At 36.2% G+C, this 21,044-nt stretch overlaps 1 pseudogene across 1 annotated transcript; it reads right to left on the reverse strand.

The window, feature by feature from the left end:
- Window positions 1–7,684: 7,684 nt before the first annotated feature.
- On the reverse strand, window positions 7,685–10,719 carry LOC143586969 (receptor protein-tyrosine kinase CEPR1 pseudogene; annotated as a pseudogene). Its single transcript, XR_013144798.1, has 2 exons — window positions 8,289–10,719; window positions 7,685–8,147 (listed from the first exon to the last, which is right to left on the reverse strand). The product of XR_013144798.1 is annotated as a receptor protein-tyrosine kinase CEPR1 pseudogene (transcript).
- Window positions 10,720–21,044: the final 10,325 nt, after the last annotated feature.

Consider the following 21,044-nt stretch of genomic DNA (forward strand, 5'->3'; position numbering starts at 1 on the left):
TTATTAATCTCAACTGTTTTCTTTTGGTTACTGTCGTTCTCAACTAATTAATTGGCTACTGACGGTCCCAACTTTTAACATATTTGTTCCTAACAGCCCGCGACTAACAGAATCTTAACGCCGTTAGTTTCAAGTTGCCCGAAAAACGTTTTTGGCCGGAAAAGTCAAATTTGTTGTCGAAAAACACCACCTGAACACCACCACCACCAATAGATTCACCGCTAACCAACTACCACCACTTGAGCACCATCAGCCGATTCCGATGATAGTTCTAGGTTTTCCGATGACCTCAATAATTGGGGCTTTTACTAGAAAAAGGTTCCTAAAGATTCGATACAAAGGTACCAAGATGTTTGTGACGAAAATGTTGAGTTTTTGGGAAAAAAAATTTGAGTTTTTGGGCCAAAAAGGTTTTTCTGGCGACCAAAAACTAGTGACGTTTGGATTCTGTTAGTTGCGGACCATTATGAACAAATACGTAAAAAGTTGGGACCGCCAGCAGCCAATTCGCTAGTTGGGACCGGTAATGACCAAAAGACGATAGTTGTGATTAATAAAAACAAATATACCTAAAATTTATAAAAATATGTCATTAATTATTATATAATAATAGTTCATATTCACTCAATTATTTTAAACTTATTATAGATATTCAATAATTTATATGTTTTTAAAAAAAATCATAGTCAAACTTTCTATATCTAATAGTAAAATTAGATATAACATGCTAGTAAGTTAGAGTGATTTAAATTACATTAAGGGTATGTTTGGCAAAAATAGCTGGAAGCTGAAAGCTGGTAGCTGGTAGCTGTAGCTTTTAGATATATTTAGGTGTTTGGCAGTGTAGCTGAAGCTTTTTAGATGTATTTAGGTATTTGGCAGAGTAGCTGGAGCTTTTAATAAAACTAATTGGGTGCCAGTGCGGTGCAGCGGAGTGCGCGTGCAACCTAACATCAACCGCATAATCGGTGTTGGTACGTGATTCACTTGATATTAGTGCACATATAACCGAATGCAGACGTGTACTTCGTGCAAAGACAGCAAGCGTGTAATCGGTGGCGAAAATCAAGAAACAAAGCTAAAATATACAGTAATTTCAAATAGATAATTTTTTAAACCACCCTCTTTTAATCTGAAACCCTTTCCGACCCGACATCATTTTAATCTGAAACATGTTCTGACTTGGCCACTTTCGACCCAAAACCGTACCGACACGAACCGAACTAAATTAACCATTTTTTATCGACTCGTTCCGACCCTAATTTGGTCTTACACATGACCCGAGCTCGTCTGACTCTACTTGTTGTCAATCATAACCGGTAAAGAAGTATAGCAATATCATACTCAAGTTAAAGAGAATAAAATGCTCTTTTTTATTATGTAATTTGTTTAAAAAAATATTAACTTGTGATGTTATGGACTTTTAAAGAGTCATGGGGTAGTTAGTTTTGAATAAGGGTAAAATATGTAACTATTATATAAATTAACAAAAGTTGATGATAGTTCAAGTACCAAACTTGTAAATTCAAATGTAAAAGCTTGTAGTTTTTTCTCAAACGCTAGTAGTAGTAGCGTTTAAAAAAGGAGTTTTTTCTCCAAACTTAAAAGCTTGAAGCTTCTTCAACCAATCAAAGCTTTTTATTAAGTATGAGTTTTTTCTTAAAAGTTTGAAACTTGAAGCTCCTAAAAGCTCTTTGCCAAACATACCCTAAATACTTTTTTTTTCATATGAGTTAAAATTAATTGGTCATACCAATTAAACCCATGACCCATTGATAGCTTGGATTAAGTAGAGTAGAGATTAGAAAATATGAAGGAAATTAAAGTTAGGATTAAATATGATTATGACACATCATTCTCATTATTTTTGTTTATTAGTATATAGGTAGAAGGTTATTGATGTATATGGTTGTTGTTTTCAAATAGGTTATTGATGTTTTTCAATATGTATGTATATATGTATGCGTTTTATTCTTGAAAGAACAATGTAAGGCCCACGGATGTACCTTAACGTCCAGGGTGTTAATGCTGAGTTGACAAAGGTTAATGAGTGGCATACCACTTCATTCAAGGGTCAAAGGGCGTTAAATGCAATGTGGGTTAAAATGTTAACATACTTTAAAATCCTACACACATACACACAATAATTTAGGAATCAATTTTTACATTAAATAGAGGTAAATGAGGTTAAACAATTTCCTTATGTTGAGATGGAATAAAGTGGAGTAAAGTAGGTGATGTGGAGCCTACGTAGAGTTAAAGAGCGTGAATTTATACTCCATATCCAAAGTTACAAATGATTGCTTTAGACGACATGTTTTATTTCGATATAATCTTGAGTTAAAATGCTTTTTTTTAGTTCAATAAGCATGATAAAATGGTTAATTCAGACCCCTTGACGATTCTGTATTTAATCGATTGAATGGTTAGAACGATTTTGTACTCAGTTAAGACCCCTTGGTATGGATCAACTGATATCATGTTTATAGGACATTCAAAGGTTAAACTTAAATCGTTTATAGAATAAACTTTGTTCTTTTATTAGTTGTATGAATGTGTTAACAATGAAACCATTGTTCCTTGTACCGTTGTACCAAAGGGATCTTTAGTTGGATCAAGAATGACATTGCATATATTTTCAGTCAAAAGAGAAAAACACAAGTTATGTGTTGAATAATTTTGGGTGAGTGAAAACTGAAAATTAAAGGAAAACGAGGGCATTTAAAATTTATTGTTTTTTAACGATTTTCATTCAAAAAAAAGTTTAACTTTAACTAATTTGTGTTAATGATTTTCATTTTTCAATTTAAACTTTCAAATTTTACTTGAATGTGAGTTTTCTTAAATTAATGATCAAACATTCCATAATGTGTAGCATTATAATGATTAAAAGTTGTTATTTTTAAGACGATTTTCAATTTTGAATTTTTAATCAAATTTCAGTTAAAGTTGAGCACATTAATTGGCCGGTCAAGAATTCTATAACGTCTAAGACTACCATGACTAAACTTTATACCATCTTAAATAATTTAATTTAAAATTTTTAACTTCCAAATTTAAACAAAAGTTAATTTTTTTTAAATCACTGATCAAACATTCCATAATGTTTAACATTACTACGATTATAATTTATTATTTTTAAAATAATACAAACCCATGCACACGTCCTGTTCGTAAACCCTTGACTATCGTTCATTTGGCATCCGAACTCACCAAATTTAAACGAAAGTTGATTTTTTTTTAATTATTGGTAAAACATTCCATAACCTTTAACATGACCACGATTATAATATAGTATTTGAAAACAATATAAGCTCGTGCACAAGTCCTGTACTTAACCCATAGCTATCGTTCATTCGACATCCGAGCTCACCAAATGTTTTTTTAAGTTCATTCCTTAACAATCATTTCATTATGTTACAATTTTACTCAGTAAGAATATCTTTTAAACCCTCTATTTTATTTCAACACTCATATCATCTCACTAGCAGGTCTATGTTGCAAACGTGTTCAAGTAGTGGATATTCAATAATATATTTGAATAAAGTTCATATGAGCGTAAAATTTTATAAACGTTATTATACTATACTCCTTACATCTAAAATTTGTCACTCCGCTTTCCATGATTCCGAATACAAAGGGAGATCGTGACATTGCTGAAAAGGCATCCTCGATAACATTGGAAGACCCTAAAATTAGTAATAATTAATTTATTTCGAAGCTTATGAAGAATTTTATTTAATGATTTTCATTGTGCTATTTAATAATATATGCAATTTTATTTGTAATACCTTTATACACATCACAACACAATTTTATTGGTCATTTACATCTGTGTGTGAATAGAGTGTTAGTAGTAAACAATTTATTTGGAAGGTTATGAAGCATTTTGTATTAATGTTTCTCATTGTTCTATCTAATAACACATAATATATGTAATTTCATTTATAATGCCTTTATACATATCACAAACAATTTTATTGGTCATTTATTGATTTTTGTTACTTCAAACGACTATTTCATATGGTATCTAATGCGCCTACTAATCAATCTATTATCAAACAGTATGTTTTCTTGGTTTAACACTATTATTATTCATCCATGATTTTCGTATTATAGTTCCACCTCAATACTGAAACATATGATTGAGTTAAAATCATCCGTTAACACTGCATTAAAATTTATAAAATTTTCAAATATATAAGCATTTATTCACATTTGTGTTTTCTATAATTTCCGTCTGTATGGTAAACAGGCTCTAACCTAGTTAGTTAATAAATTACAATGTTATGACTTATTAACTTTTTGAAAAAGTCATAAGAAGCTAAAATAAGGAATCCCAAGCATCCCCCTTGTGACAATTTCATAACATTAAGCAAATTTTCATTTTATTTTATACTATTGGAATGTTATGTCGCATCCCAACCTAAGGCGGAAATGTCGGGGGGCGAACCGTTGGTTCACAGCTCACAAAGTACTATCAAACAATTTAAATATAATAATAACTAATTAATTTATTTATTTCAAAATCTCAATCAAGTACACAAAGTTTTATGTCATGACAAAACAATTCAAGTTGAACAATCACTCCAAAATAAAAATAAAACACAAAAGTCTTTTATTAATTAAGGTCCCTCTAAATGTTGTCTTCAACTTAACTTCAAATCAAATGTTAACCTACAAATACGCACAAAATAATATAGATTTATCAACACGAGGTTGAGTGAGAAAAGTCACCAATTATGATATAATTAGGATATATAAATAAAAGAGGAAAACTGATATTCTGAGCATAAATCTATCAAACCATGAGCAAATAAAGTGTGTCAATTGACCATGCCTCTCGAACACGGGTTATGGCTACTATGACAAAACAAATACAAATAAGGTGTCGGTTGACCATGCCTCTCGAACACGGGCTATGGCTACTAGGACGATGCATATTCATACTAACTTGCTAGACTTATGATAGACCTCTCCGAATGCGATAAAATAAAATAACTAAACAAATAGCAGTTAGTCATTCAATTGATAACACACAACACTCACAATTTGCTAGTTCAGATAATATATAATATGTAAATACGAATAAATACACAAGTGTCCCCAAAAAATTTAAAAGCTGTAAAATGCGGGGAATGACTTCTCACCTTGCCGATTAAGCGTATAACTGAGAGATAAAATAAACGAGCAAAGTTAACTGGATGATTGTTTTGATCCAAGCAGACCTGGGACTTATAAAAAATAAAATAGAGTCAAAACCAAGAAAATAGCCGTTGAATCAATCCAAATGGATGTATAGAACTTCGGTTATGAGGTTTTCAATAAGCGAGCTGGTACTGACCAAAATTCCGAACAGCGATTCGGGAGTCAGGTTTTAGTCAGTAAAATCAAAATATCGAGATAAAACTAAAAGTCTTCTGGATCGAAAGCTAGTTCCAACCAGAAGTGATAGAAATCGATTGATCAACTTTGTTGATCAATATGCCCTTAAACAGGCCGGAGTCCAATTGACCATCGAGACTCCCTCAATAGGCAAAATTGATTGATGGCTTTTTTTCTACAAATAAAAAAATCTACAATTTTGAAGAAGAAAACTTACCCCGGAGATGAATAGAAGAATGATAAATTTGTGTTCAAAAAGCTTATATCTTAAATACTAAAGTCAACCAGTCTTGAAAGAATTCGATTAATCTTGAAGAATATGATAACATGAAGAAGAATTTCGTGGGATTTGAGATGAGGACGGCCAATACAAGGGTTTTAGGTTTGGAGAACGTCTTTAGATGAAAAACATAAAGAATGTGTTAGTTGTTTTACTAATTACTTGATAAAGGAAATCGAATAACATAATTAAGACAAAATCGGTTCAATTAATTCAAATATCTTGGTGTGATGAACAAGAAATGAATGTAGACAATGTATATAGTAGATTATAAAATAATTTCCAAAAATTAGTTCATCATATTTTGTTTTTGGCAAAATTATTGTATGTAGTTCCCAAAAATGCATTTTTAGCCATTTTAAGCGATTTTGAGAGTTTCTAAGGACTATTTGGCATGATTGAAAGTTATGAAATTACAAAATAAGTTAAACCAAATTAAATACCATAAATATAAGTTTTTATCAATAAAAAATATCCTAATTGCATTCCCGAGTTATGTAAAGAAATACGGTTATGAATATGAAAAAACTGAAATGTTACATGCTAGACCTAGTTATGTGTCAAGACATGACTGGCTATGCCTATTTTAGAAAGGAAATAATTTCATGACTATTTGTAAATCCTTTTGGTCAATTTTTAGAAATTCTCCTCCCCTTTTTGAATCATAGTTGGATTATGTTTCCTTACCCGCTAAGAATTCACATGTATCAATACTAAAAACTTAATGATGATGATAAATTCAATGTTTCTTGGTTTTTGCAACTCGACCCTTGTGATAATCTTGATAGGATCAAATTTGTTCTTTGTGTTATCTCATTCGTGCCTTAATTTAACCACATATTATCATTAGTTGAGCATACCATCCTTTCTAATTTGACTTCCCATGTTTTTAGGCTATTTGAGAGTTTGTGTACGCGCATATGAGACAGTGCTATCCCTACAATGATGCTGCCATTCAAGAGTGTGACTCAATTAGCGACACAAAAGCGATGTTGCTAGATATAAACAACACAAACAAGGTTGGAAACATGTTTACGTTGCCAATGAACCGTGCCATCCAAAATAGCAACAAAAAAACAATGTGGTCAAATAGGCGTGTTTTTTGGGCCTCCGTGATTATGGTGTGATTTAGATGTCGCGATATTAGTGACTCGTTCTTATAATCTCCCATGTAGTCGTGACATGAGTCTATCTTGTAGCTTGTCGCTAACAACCATCACTAAAAGGATATTTTTCAATGGTGAAAAGTTTTTCTTACAAAAGGCATACTTGACATATGAGTATTCCGTTATGATAGGTTAATAGGAGAATGAATGAATAACAAGTAACAACTTTTGTGTATTGATTGTCCACTATAAAAAGAAGAAATGCCATCTCACTTAATCTTTTTCTTTTGAAAGGTCCCAATATATATATACCACTCATATGGTGCGGATTCTTACAAAATATATATATATATATATATATATATATATATTAGCATAAATTCTTGATAAGAGTCTTCTTTTTGATGATATTTGTTTGCCCACTTGGGGTCTACGCAACCTTTAACATGGAGGAACAAAAGTATATCTTTGGGTCATGGAAAAAGGCAACACCTTATAGAATAATTGAAGGATCTTTTTCTGGACACAACGTAAGAACAAATTCACAAGAAGCGATTGATCTAAAAGTTAGCCAACTTCTATTTGCACCCTCTGGATTACATGGCCTTAACCTTAATTCCATTAATTAGGCTCTGAATATTTCTCTAATTTTAGTTATTTCATAATCTTTTCTTTTTCTTTTTACTAATTTCCTTAATTGCACTATAAATTCCACAATTTGACTCTTATATGATGTAACATATCAACTTTCTTTTAGAATTCACTATGTTTATTTTCATGCTTCTGTTATACATCACAGATATAAACTAATTATGATAAGCGTGAAACTTGTTCTTCCGAAAGCATTTTAGCGTGTTACTATCAATTAATTATTACAACTGCAATGGATAACATAGTGATCAAAATGACTAGATATCTACAAACTGTGTTTATCTATAGGTTCCAAACGGATAGTAAAACCATTCAATGTGAACATACAAACCGAAGAAAGTTGTTGTTATGATCATACACTTACATGACCTGTTCTTTGGTCTTGTTTGGCGACTTGCAATGCTCGAATTGGCAAGGGTCTGCCTCGATTAGCAACTGAACAACCTCATTCATGCTAGGACGAAGGGCTGCGGTCTTGCATGTACAACGGATTGCTATGCGAAGAACCTTAATGATCTCGTTACAGAAATACCCAGAAAGTCTCTTGTCCAAAACGTTAATCGCTCCTTCTTTTGTCTCCACTTTGGTTGAAATCCAATATATGATGTTCTTGTTTTCTCCAAACTCTACCTCCACAGGCTTTTTTCCGGTTATCAGTTCCAGTAGCACTACGCCGAAACTATACACGTCGCACTTTGTTGTTGCCTTGGATGAATATGCGTACTCTATATTATAAACATCAGTTTAAGAAATATATGTGTATATATACGTCAATTAAACTAAAACAAACATCAAGTTGTGGTACGAAAAAACAAAAACAGTGGCAAATATAGTGACAGTTTTGCGAACAAAGTTAGGTAGGTTACCTGGGGCTAAGTAACCGTAGGATCCTGCAACAACCTTTGTGGTAGAGTCTTTCCCTCTAGCCCTTAGAACTTTTGCAATTCCGAAATCAGCAACTTTTGGTTGAAAGTTTGTGTCCAAGAGGATATTGGTGGACTTGACGTCTCTATGAATAATGGGTGGCACTAAATCATGTTGCAGATAGGCTAAACCCTGAGCTACACCAAGCGCGATCCGGTGTCTTGTCGGCCAATCCAAAACACATTTACTGGCGGTATGAATTGCGTCCCAAAGGTTCCCATTTGGCATGTATTCATAAACCAAAAGATCACAATCCAAACCCGACAAATAACAATACAACTTGACTATGTTCTTGTGTCTTATGTTTCCTAATGTCTCCACTTCTGTTTTAAGCTCTTTGTTCACAACCTGCTGATCTTCAGATGAGTAATAATCTTTTGCTTTTCGACTCCAAAGTCGCTTAACCGCGACCACTTCCCCATTGCTGAGATCAATCTTGTAAACAGTTCCAGACCCACCATGCCCCACCACATTCTTATCAACCATGGCTTCCACTATCTCGTCCTGATCGAAACTTATTCGATGGAAGCTTTTAACATTATACGAGAAGTTAGAAGACGACCATGTTTCTTCATGTTTCACACCATCTCTTTGGTTAGTATACAATCGTTTTAGAAACAATATACCAACAAGGATAATTATCCCAAGGGACACTAAAACAATCCAGATGTAATCAACTTTTTTCTTATTGTGAGTTTGTGAGCAAATTGAAAACTTTTGATGTGACAAATTAGGGTTTTCAGAAACACAAAGTTTTGGGTTACCTAAGAAGCTTTCTAACTGCCCTTCTTTGATAAACAAATCAGGTATTGGTCCTGAAAGATTATTATTAGAAAAATCCATGGAGGCTGGTAGCAAATCACAAAGGGTTTCTGGGATTGATCCAGTCAACTGATTTCTTGACAGATCAAGAACATTTAAAGATGTTAATGATGAGAGTGAATTAGGGATGGAAGATGTGAGTTTATTTCTTTGTAAGAAGAGAAGATTGAGTCTTGTTAGATCACCGATACCTTCGGGTATTGGCCCAGAAAGCAGGTTGTCACTAAGATCGATCTTTACAAGATTAAAAACATGTGATATTTCCGGTGGGATAAATCCGGTAAGCTTGTTACTTTGCAAGAACAATTCCGACAAGTTTCTAGCGTTCCTTATCGAATTTGATATCGAACCCGTGAATGAATTGTAACTCAGATCGACAATCGACACCTGTGGGAGGCCGAAAATCCCTTCCGGTATGTTTCCGGACAACCGGTTGGAATCTAGTCGGAAACGGATAACAGAAAGACAGTTGGAATAACTCTCCGGCAAGACACCGGAAAACCTGTTTTCAAGAGCAAGCAAGTAAACCAAGTTACCTCCATTACATATCTCCGGTGGTAGCTTTCCGGTAAGCTGATTTTCCGAGACGTCGATGAGCACCAGCGGTGATGATCTCCCTAGATTCCGGGGCAATTCGCCGGTGAGATAGTTTCCATACAGGGATAACATCTTCAAAGTCTTTGAATCCCCGAGAACACGCAGGATTTCTCCGGTGAGACTGTTGTTGTAAAACTGCAAGACTTTGAGCTTTGGTAACCGGCATATGGATTCGGGTATGCTTCCGGTTAACTTGTTGACTGATATGTCAATATCAGTGAGCTCCGTCAGGTTTCCGAGCTCCTCCGGTATCCCACCAGAGAGTTGGTTGTAGTAAAGCTCAAGCTGTTGCAGGTTTCTCATCATACCAATTTCTCTTGGAACTGGACCGGTTAAGAAGTTGCCACATAGTTCCAGATCAAGCAGTGAAGTCATGTTTCCGATGGTTTTCGGGATCGGACCAGTCACCATGCAAGTACTCAAAATCAAGGATTTGAGCTTAGACAGCCGGAAAATATCCTCCGGCAACCTCCAGGGGTCAAACCCAGCGTTTTCATTGAAATTAATCCTTTCAAGATTGGTTAGATTTATAAGAGAGAGAGGAAATTTTCCTGTGAAGTTACAAGTGGACATATCTAGCAGCCTCAGTGACTTCAACGGAGAAAAATCTGGCAGTTGTCCGGCGAGTCGGGTATTAGTGGTGTTGAGTTCTTCAAGTAGTGAGCAGTTGGTGATGCTAAGTGGGAACTCCCCATGGATATTATTGTTGCCAAAATTCAGGGTTTTCAGGTTAGGAAAGTAAGAACATATATTCTCTGGGAACCGGCCGGATAAATTCCGGCCGGAGATATCGATTTTGACGACTTGCCCTTTATTGTTACAGGTGACACCAGTGTAGTTACAGACGTTTGTTCCATCCCAGGTGGTAATTTGAGAGGGGGGTGAAAGGGAAGTCTTTAGAAGTGTGAAGAAGTGAGTTTGGTTACTGCTTTCATAAGAGTTTGAAAGAGACAAGAGAGGAGATGATCAAAAGATGGTGAAAACTCATTGTAGCCCTGGATTTATGGTTGGTGTGGTGATGGAGAAGAGAGTTGAAAGTGGTGATGACAAGATATTTAAATCGAGTGATATATGATTGGGTAAAAGCATAAAAAACTTTTCCTAGTTACGTATGTGTCGGGTTTTCCATATCACAGCATCAATGGGACAGACGCCTTTCCTTTCCCATTATGGTCAAAGACTTCACCATACGCATACGTACGTACGTAAATCATATATATATATATTATTGATTAGTATTAGTATATGCAAGAATACATAAAGAACAATGCAGTAACCGTTGGTGGATTGTGTCGACATTTGTATAATTAAGAGGGAAAATTATAAGCACTGTTCTTTTATTTTTGTAACGACCAACAAACATAAAATGCCTAGGTACGGGGTGACCTAATAGCAAAAGGATACTGCCAGCTAGCCTAATCCTGTCGTACGGAGCCTTTAAGCGCCTCCAAGTTATCTCCAGTTTAAGGGAAAACTCACTCGCCCGAAGGCCCACTGGCGGTAAAATCTTAGGATCAAGCTGGAGATCACAAAGATCCCAGTCTTTTTTCATTGAGCCACTCATATCCCCTTAAAGTATTATAAGTGAGGTTTGAACTTGAGTCTTAACTAAGAAATCCATACTTCCTACCATCACACCACATTAGAAAAAGACATGCATTGTTCTAAGTTGCCACTTAGATATAGTTCAACTAATAATTAATGCGTAGTACGTTCCTCATTATTTGTTGCCGCTAATAATCAGTGTCATTGAGGATATGTATCCACTTATCTTAGTTACTACATACTATCACTTTTACACGTAACTTCACCTTAGTCATGCAAAGCAATTTCCAATTATTGACGGACAAATTTCATTTTTCCTATCGGTTGTTGCCCATAAGGCCATAATTATTTTATAATCACAAATAGCATATTAACAAAAGATAATCAAACAATGAACTTGAAGTACATGTGGATTTTTCGTTACTTTTGTGTACGTTGTGGTCGCGGCGATATATAGCCAATGAGGGTGCACACGATGGTTTAAATGAACCAATACAACCCTATGATCGTTGTTAAACGAAATGACTTGGTTGGTTACCAAGTTTACACCATGGTTCTAAACTACAATTACCAAACAAGATACAAACGCTAACTACTAGACAATTACTAAAATGACATGACACTTTGATTAAAAAGAACGATTCGGGGTTAATCCAAAACCGATGTCAGTTTATCTTGGTACTCGGATTCTCTCTTAACTAAACCTGAAAATGAGCCAAATTGAGCAAAAGTGGACTTGGGCTCGGTTCGTTTACATACCGATCAGAGTCAGGTCGCTTATCTCAATGAGTTGAAGTGTGGACTCGAGCTTGGCTCCTTCATAAATGAACCTAGTCAAGCCGGCTCACAAGCTAAATTATTTATTTTAAAAAAATATATTTGTAATTTTGTCAAATGTTCAAATGCATAAAAACAGGGGAAAATTCTCCAAATAGCCTATTTTGACCAACACTTTCTAATTTTAGCCATGGTTTTGAAAAATACCCAAAATAGCAATTTTTTCCATCGGAACCGACGGAATTTGTGAACTTTAAAATCGCGCCACGTGTCAACGTATTCATGGATTCGATGGAGTTCATTAAAGAACCGTCAAATCCGACGGAATTTTTAATGGATTCGACGGAATTCTTCATCTTCTACCTCTAAACCTCTAAAAGTCCATAACCAACCTCCATCTCCATCTTTCTTATTTCTCCACAAAATCGCGCAAATCCATAGTGTAAATTACTTAGTTTTTCGAGGAGAAACAACCATATTATTCAATTTCACTCTGTGGGTATGTTTGGCAAAACTAGCTGATGGCTAGTAGCTGAAAGTTGGTGGCTAGTTACTGGAAGCTGGTACCTGTAGCTTTTAGATATATTAAGTGTTTGACAGAATAGCTGTAGCTTTTAATAAAATATATAAAATGACTAAAATGGTCATAAGTAAGAAAAACATAATATTAAATGTATATAATTTGGAGGTTATTTAATTAAATTTAAATATTAAAAGCTCGTAGCTTTTTCTAAACTCTATAGCTAGTAAGAGCTTCAAGTTTCAAACTTTTTCTCCTAACTTAAAAGCTTCAAGCTCCTTCAATCAAATAAGACTTTTTATTTATGGTATGTTTGACAAAGAGTTTTTAGAAGCTTTTAGGAGCTTTTAGCTACAAGCTTCAAAAAAGAGCTCATATTAATAAAAAAATTTAGTCTGGTTAGAGTAGCTTAAAGCTTTTAGGTTATGAGAAAAATCTTGAAGCTAAAAGCTCCAACTACTAGCGTTTGAGAAAAAGCTTGTAGCTTTTATATTTGAAATTTTGCAAGTTTGGAAACTTTTGTTAATTTATATAATAATTAAACATTTAACCCTTATTCAAAACAAATTACCCCCACGATTTTTTAAGAGGCCATAATGTTTTCGCACGTTAATATTTTTTTTTAAATTACATCATAAAAACTAGCATTTTATTCTCTTTAATTTGAGTATGATATTACTATACTTCTTTAAGTTAAAAAAAATTAAACATATTTCTTGATTACCGGTTAGGATCGGCAACAAGTCGAGCCAGGCGAGCTCGGGTAATGTGTAAGACCAAATTAGGATCAGAACGAGTCGATACAAAAAGGGTTAATTTAGTCGGTTCGTGTTGGCACGGTTTTCAGTCGAAAGGGGTCACGTTTTGCAAAACTAGCTGGTGACTGTTAGTTGGAAGCTGGTGGCTGCAAGCTGGTGGCTGCAAGCTGGTAGCTATAGCTAGCAGCTGTTAGCTGTAGATTTTTGGATATATTTAGGTACTTGGCAGAGTAGCTGGAGCTTTTAATAAAACTAGTTGGGTGCCCGCGCAGTGCGGCCGAGTGCACGGGCAACCTGACATCAACCGCATAATCAGTGTCAGTACATGATTCAACATAAAAAAAATAGATTCTTTCTAATAATAAATAAAGAAAAGTAATCAATAAGCAAAATTTACATTTGTCTCTATTTTCGATTGAATTTGAATTGGAAATAAAACTTCATAAAATATTCGGAAAAGTATATGATATAGAAACCTATAATATCAATGCAAAAAAAAAAAAGAATACAAAGAGAAAAAATGCAAATCGAACCAAACTAGAAAAAGTTTTTTAAAGGATTAAATCCTTTACCTTTCAATGAAACATTCAAGGAAAATAGAAATTTTCGGGATTTTTATCCAAGGTCAATTAAAAACTGAAAACTTGGATTATGAAATTGCGAAACAAAATGAGAAAATTGGATCAATATGTCAAATTGAATGAGTATGAATAAAGAATCCATGGATGAAGATAGACAAGTAGATTTCTAATCGTAACTAAATCTTCAATTTTTGTTTTGATTTGTAGCGAATAAATTGAAGCAAAATAGCAATTAAATAATTTTTGATAGCAGTGCACACATAACTCGAATGTAGACGTCTAATTCATGCAAAGGTAGTAAGCGTGTAACTGGTGGTGAAAATCAAAAAACAAAGCTAAAATATACAGTAATTTCAAATAGATAATTTTTTTAACCAACCTGTTTTGATCTGAAACCCTTTCCAACCTGGCACTGTTTTAAACTGAAACATGTTCTGACCTAGCCCCTTTCGACTCAAAACAGTATCGACATGAACCGAACTAAATTAACCGTTTTTGTATCGACTTGTTCCAACCCTAATTTTGTCTTACACACGACCTGAGCTCGCCTAACTCGACTTGTTGCCGATCCTAACCGATAATCACGTAGTATGCTAATTTTTTAAAGTTACAGAAGTATAGCAATATTATACTCAAATTAAAGAGAATAAAATGCTCGTTTTTATGATATAATTTATTTAAAAAAGTATGAGCATGTGAAAAAGTTATGATGTCATAAAGAATCATGGGGGTAGTTAGTTATGAAATTAATCCTTTCAAGATTGGTTAGATTTATAAGAGAGAGAGGAAATTTTCCTGTGAAGTTACAAGTGGACATATCTAGCAGCCTCAGTGACTTCAACGGAGAAAAATCCGGCAGTTGTCCGGCGAGTCGGGTATTAGTGGTGTTGAGTTCTTCAAGTAGTGAGCAGTTGGTGATGCTAAGTGGGAACTCCCCATGGATATTATTGTTGCCAAAATTCAGGGTTTTCAGGTTAGGAAAGTAAGAACATATATTCTCTGGGAACCGGCCGGATAAATTCCGGCCGGAGATATCGATTTTGACGACTTGCCCTTTATTGTTACAGGTGACACCAGTGTAGTTACAGACGTTTGTTCCATCCCATGTGGTAATTTGAGAGGGGGGTGAAAGGGAAGTCTTTAGAAGTGTGAAGAAGTGAGTTTGGTTACTGCTTTCATAAGAGTTTGAAAGAGACAAGAGAGGAGATGATCAAAAGATGGTGAAAACTCATTGTAGCCCTGGAGTTATGGTTGGTGTGGTGATGGAGAAGAGAGTTGAAAGTGGTGATGACAAGATATTTAAATCGAGTGATATATGATTGGGTAAAAGCATAAAAAACTTTTCCTAGTTACGTATGTGTCGGGTTTTCCATATCACAGCATCAATGGGACAGACGCCTTTCCTTTCCCATTATGGTCAAAGACTTCACCATACGCATACGTACGTACGTAAATCATATATATATATTATTGATTAGTATTAGTATATGCAAGAATACATAAAGAAAAATGCAGTAACCGTTGGTGGATTGTGTCGACATTTGTATAATTAAGAGGGAAAATTATAAGCACTGTTCTTTTATTTTTGTAACGACCAACAAACATAAAATGCCTAGGTACGGGGTGACCTAATAGCAAAAGGATACTGCCAGCTAGCCTAATCCAGTCGTACGGAGCCTTTAAGCGCCTCCAAGTTATCTCCAGTTTTAGGGAAAACTCACTTGCCCGAAGGCTCACTGGCGGTAAAATCTTAGGATCAAGCTGGAGATCACAAAGATCCCAGTCTTTTTTCATTGAGCCACTGTGATTTTACGGATTTTGTCGGTGGTTTCTTGAATCAAGTCAGATCGAGTAATTTGAGTGTCTCCGACTTCAGTCCAACACAAAGGTGATCTTCATTTCCGCCCGTACAGCGCTTCATATGGTGCCGCTTGTATGCTACTGTGATAGCTATTATTATACGAAAATTCAACCAGTGGTAGATGTTGATCCCAGTTCGCACCGAAGTCTAGTACACAAGCGCGAAGCAAATCTTCTTGTACGGCTTGCCAGAAACGAGAGGTGAAATGGCTATCGCGATCAGAAATAATTGAAACGGGTACGCCGTGTCGGGATACGATTTCATTTATGTAGATGTGAGAAAGTTTTTCGGTTGTGAACGGATTGGAAGGAAGTGTGCGGATTTGGTTAGTCGGTCAACTATCACCCATATTGCATCATTTACTCGGGAAGTTTTAAGGAGGTGTGTTACAAAATCCTTGGTAATTTGTTCCCATTTCCATTGTGGTATTTCCGGTTGGTGCAACATTCTCGAAGGTTTTTGATATTTGGCATTAACCCTCGCACAAGTTAAACATTTACCGACATACGTGGCTATATCCTTCTTCATACCGGGCCACCAATAATACTCCTTCAAGTCCTTGTACATCTTATCTGTTCCAGGGTGAATGGAGTATTTGGACTTATGGGCTTCGTCCATGATCAAGTCATGCAGATTGCTGAAAGTGGGAATCCAAACTCGGTTTTTGTAATATAAAATTCCGTCGGTTCTTTCTTCAAAATTTTGTTCGGTCCCATGTAAGTTCTCATCTTCCAAGTGATCTCCCTTCAGAGCTTCGTTTTGGGCAATACGGATTTGTTCGGTGAGACTGGTTTGGACAATCCTTCCAAGTGCTCGGACCCATAGTGGTTTGATCTTATCTTTTTTGCTCAAAGCATCTGCTACTATATTAGCCTTCCACGGATGGTATCGAATCTCACAGTCATAATCGTTCAACAGCTCTACCCATCTTCTCTGTCTCATGTTTAGTTCTTTCTGGTCGAAAATATGTCGTAGGCTCTTGTGGTCGGTGTATACGATACATTTAGTGCCATACAAATAGTGCCACCAGATCTTAAGTGCAAAAATAACCGCGCCCAGTTCCAAGTCATGGGTGGTGTAATTCTTCTCGTGCACCTTTAATTGTCGAGAAGCGTATGCTATTACTTTATTTCTTTGCATTAGTACGCATCCCAGCCCTTTCCGGGATGCGTCGCAATAAACTACTAGATCATCAGTTCCCTTTGGAAGACTCAGTATCGGGGCTTGACATAGTTTCTGTTTCAGCAATTGAAAAGCCGTTTCTTTGTTCTTCTCCCCAAACATAAGCACGATCTTTTTGAGTCAAAAGAGTTAAAGGTTGGGCTATGCTGGAAAAATTAGCAATAAAGTGCCGGTAATACCTAGCTAATCCCAAAAATTGGCGAATCTCTTTCGGTGACTTTGGGGCGTGCCAATTTTTAATGGCTTCAATTTTGCTCGGGTCTACATGAATACCGTGTCGGTTAACAACGTGCCCTATAAATTGTACCTCTTGTAGCCAAAATTCACACTTTGATAATTTGGCATACAACTTTTCCTGCCTTAGCAACTCCAAAATGGTTCGTAAGTGCTGATCGTGGTCCTCTTTAGTTTTTGAATATATCAAAATGTCATCAATAATCACGATAACGAATTTGTTGAGGTACGGTTTGCAAACTCGATTCATAAGATCCATGAAAACTGCGGGAGCATTTGTCAGCCCGAATGGCATAACTAAGAATTCGTAGTGGCCATTACGTGTTCAGAATGCCGTTTTAGTCACATCTTCCTCTTGAATCTTAACTTGATGGTAACCAGATCTAAGGTCAATTTTTGAGAAATAGTTTGCCCCTTGAAGTTGATCAAATAAGTCGTCTATTCGTGGAAGAGGGTATCGGTTTTTAATGGTAGCTTTGTTTAATTCTCGGTAATCGATACACATTCTAAAACTTCCATCTTTCTTCTTTACAAATAATACCGGTGCTCCCTAAGGAGAATAACTAGGACGTATGAAACCCTTATCTAACAGTTCCTGCAACTGGTTGGATAATTCTTGCATTTCAGAGGGTGCCAGTCGATAAGGTGCCTTAGAAATAGGGGCTGATCCTTGGATTAAGTCAATACGGAATTCAACCTATCGGTTCGGTGGTAATCCAGGTAAATCGTCAGGAAAGACATACGGGTATTCACGTACAACCGGGATATCTTCAATGTGTTTCTCCTCGGGGTTCTTTATGGTCACATACGCCAAAAATGCCATACAACCTTGGCATAAAGATTTCAGTACTTTGAGATGAGACACAAGAGGTAATATCGAACCGGACTTCTCTCCCTGTACTACAATTATTTCACCATCCGAAAGGCGAATTTTAACTGTCTTGTCATTACACACAATCTCTGCCTTATACTTGGTTAACCAGTCCATGCCGACAATAACATCAAAACTTCCTAACTCTACCGAGAGTAGGTCAATAAGGAATAGGTGGTCATTTAGAATAATGGAACAGTTTTGGACTATTTGGTTGACAGTTATAGAGTTACCGTTAGCGAGTTCTATAGTATAGGGATTTGTTAGTCCACTAACTGGCATATTTCCCAGGGATACAAAGCTAATGGAAACGAAACTTCTATCGGCACCAGTATCAAATAATATAGAAGCATATTGATCAGAGACTATAAATGTACCTGTCACCACATTCGGGTCTTGTCGTGCTTCTCCTGACCCAATTACAAACGCGCGTCCTCTAGGCGCATTTAAAGTTGATGCTTGGTTCGGTCTAGCAACTGCTCTTGGATTCAACTTGGGGCAGTTTCTTCTAATATGTTCCGTACTGCCACATTCATAGCAGGCACGGTAGGTGGTTGCGGCTGCAGTCTGCTGGATAGGTTGTTGGCGGATTGGCTGAGGTCTAGGTGGCGGTGTACGACGAGGTTGAGTTGTTTGGGTTGATCGGTTCACAATTTCTGTACCTGCTCTGCAATTAGGGGCATAATGCCCAGTTCGACCACATTTCTAGCATACCGAGAATCTGCATTCTCCCACATGATAGTAATTACATTTATCGCACTTTGGCAAGGGTCCCTTATACCTGTCCTGCTTCGTATCGGAACCAGCTATAGCATAATTTCTTATTGTTGGACGTGCACGCTTGCTTGATTGTCCTCCTTGTGATCTCGTCCCGTAATCGGTTCGTTTCGTACCCACTGATTCTCCAGCCTTTCTCAGTACTCCACTCCTTACCAAGTCAAAAGTTACAATGCTGGCTTGAGTCATGGCATTCTCAAATGATGTATGACCAACAGAGTTCACCAAACTCCTCACTTCCGGGGCTAAACCCCAAATATAACATTAAACTCGTTTGTCTTCGGGAGTTACTAACCATGGTACTAAGCGAGCCAGTTCATTGAAGCGGTTCGTGTATCCCAAATGATCTGCTCCTTTCATTTCTAGACTCCAGAGTTCGTGTTCTAATCTTTGTATTTCGTTCTTTGGACAAAAATGATCTAACATTAATGTTTTGGGTTCAGCCAAAGTCATGCGGTTAACCGTATCTTGCCCTTTTATCTGAACTGTAGTGTTCAATCACATCAAATCATGATCCGTAAAAGTAGAGGCAACATACTTGACAATGTTTTCGGGTTGACAATTGCTAATATTGATAACAGATTCAGTCTTCTCTATCCATTTAATCAGTCCGTTTGGCCCTTCGATGCCTTTGAATTCAATCAGTTTACAGGCCATAAAGTTTTTGATTGAGTATTCTCTCCGAGGGGGATTAGGGTTGTTATTGTTATTGTTTGGGTTCGGTGGAGGATTATTATTGTTGACGTTATTTGTATTAGGTGGGGGATTATTTGCATTGGGAGGGGCGTTTGTATTAGGTGGGGAAATGTTATTTGTGAGAGTTTCAGTATTGTTTGGGGGTACATTATTGATGGGTTGTTGGTTTGTTTGCATATTTGCGTTTACACCGGCAGTCACCTGTGTTACAATAAGTGGGATTACTACCTGCTTTTGCTGAGCAATCATCTCGGCTATTTCTGCCTCAGTCATAGGATTTTCTTTCTTTGGGGCCATTCTATAATGATAAACAAATATAAACCAATTAATACTAATTCCAGTCTACGGCACATTGTAATAATAATCACAATAAATGTTGTACAAGTAAATAAAACAACACACTGGTATTTCACAAACTGCTCTGTATGTTGATAACAACAGGTACATAGACTTAGCCTGATAAAGGCCAGTGCTTGCATGTATATATCAAAACCTGTCACCAAGTGACTGTTAGACTTAACCCTGTAAGGGTTAGTGCTTGTAATATTATACATAACCGTGCCCCATGTTAACATAACATACTACTATATGCATACATGGAGTGTCAAAAGATTAAGTACACGTATCTGTAACATCCTGCATCTATCCATACAAACGATAGACTAGCCACGAACATAAAAATAACAACACCGTAATCACCCAGTAACAGTTCCACAGTCGAACTGTCACCCTACCCAAACACCAGTGGTGGTAAGCATCTGATTGCTGCAAGTTCAGTACTATCTGCTGTAACGTCAACAAACACTGGGCCACGTCCCTCCTTTCCTGGTTAATATTAGCTATGGCTATCGAGTGGTCTATCACACGGTCAGTCAGGACAGCCATCCAAGAGTGGTTTCCTACGTTTGGGAGGTCAGGGCGAGGGGTAGGTATGCTCAACGAACGGGAAGATGAAGTATCTGCCCTAGGACGTGAAGGTCCTCCCCGGTAGTGGGTAGATCTGAATGGAATCGAGGTAGGGTCAATCGGGGTTACCCGAATACGAGCAGTCTGTCGAACTCGTGCAGTAGATGAACTTGTACGTAGTTGTTATTTCTTGCCATGCCTCTCCACAAATGTTAGTTATATATATAATATCTATTGCTAGCGCTAACTATTGACGGGTAAATTAATTAATTAAGCCCCATTTAATATTATTTATCTTAGAATATAATATTAGTTCTATTAAAATTTTAAATTTAATAATTATTAGAATTAATACTGAGTATAAATGATTATAATATTCACAATAGAATTTACCGTCATCAACAGTATCGTACGTATACGTATTTATACACCTTGATTCAGATAAGCACGTATGAATGTTACATATATATATATACTTACACAATACCTTTTATACACAAATGTTGCCATTTTTACCTAACCAAACGTTCCACAACTTCTCCCTGAATTCCCTCGTACAAGCAAGTCTGTT

The sequence above is a fragment of the Bidens hawaiensis genome, unplaced genomic scaffold, assembly GCF_021521415.1.
Source record: "Bidens hawaiensis isolate Kalapana, Puna unplaced genomic scaffold, B.hawaiensis_p1.1 tig00035073_1, whole genome shotgun sequence".
Classification (NCBI taxonomy): domain Eukaryota; kingdom Viridiplantae; phylum Streptophyta; class Magnoliopsida; order Asterales; family Asteraceae; genus Bidens; species Bidens hawaiensis.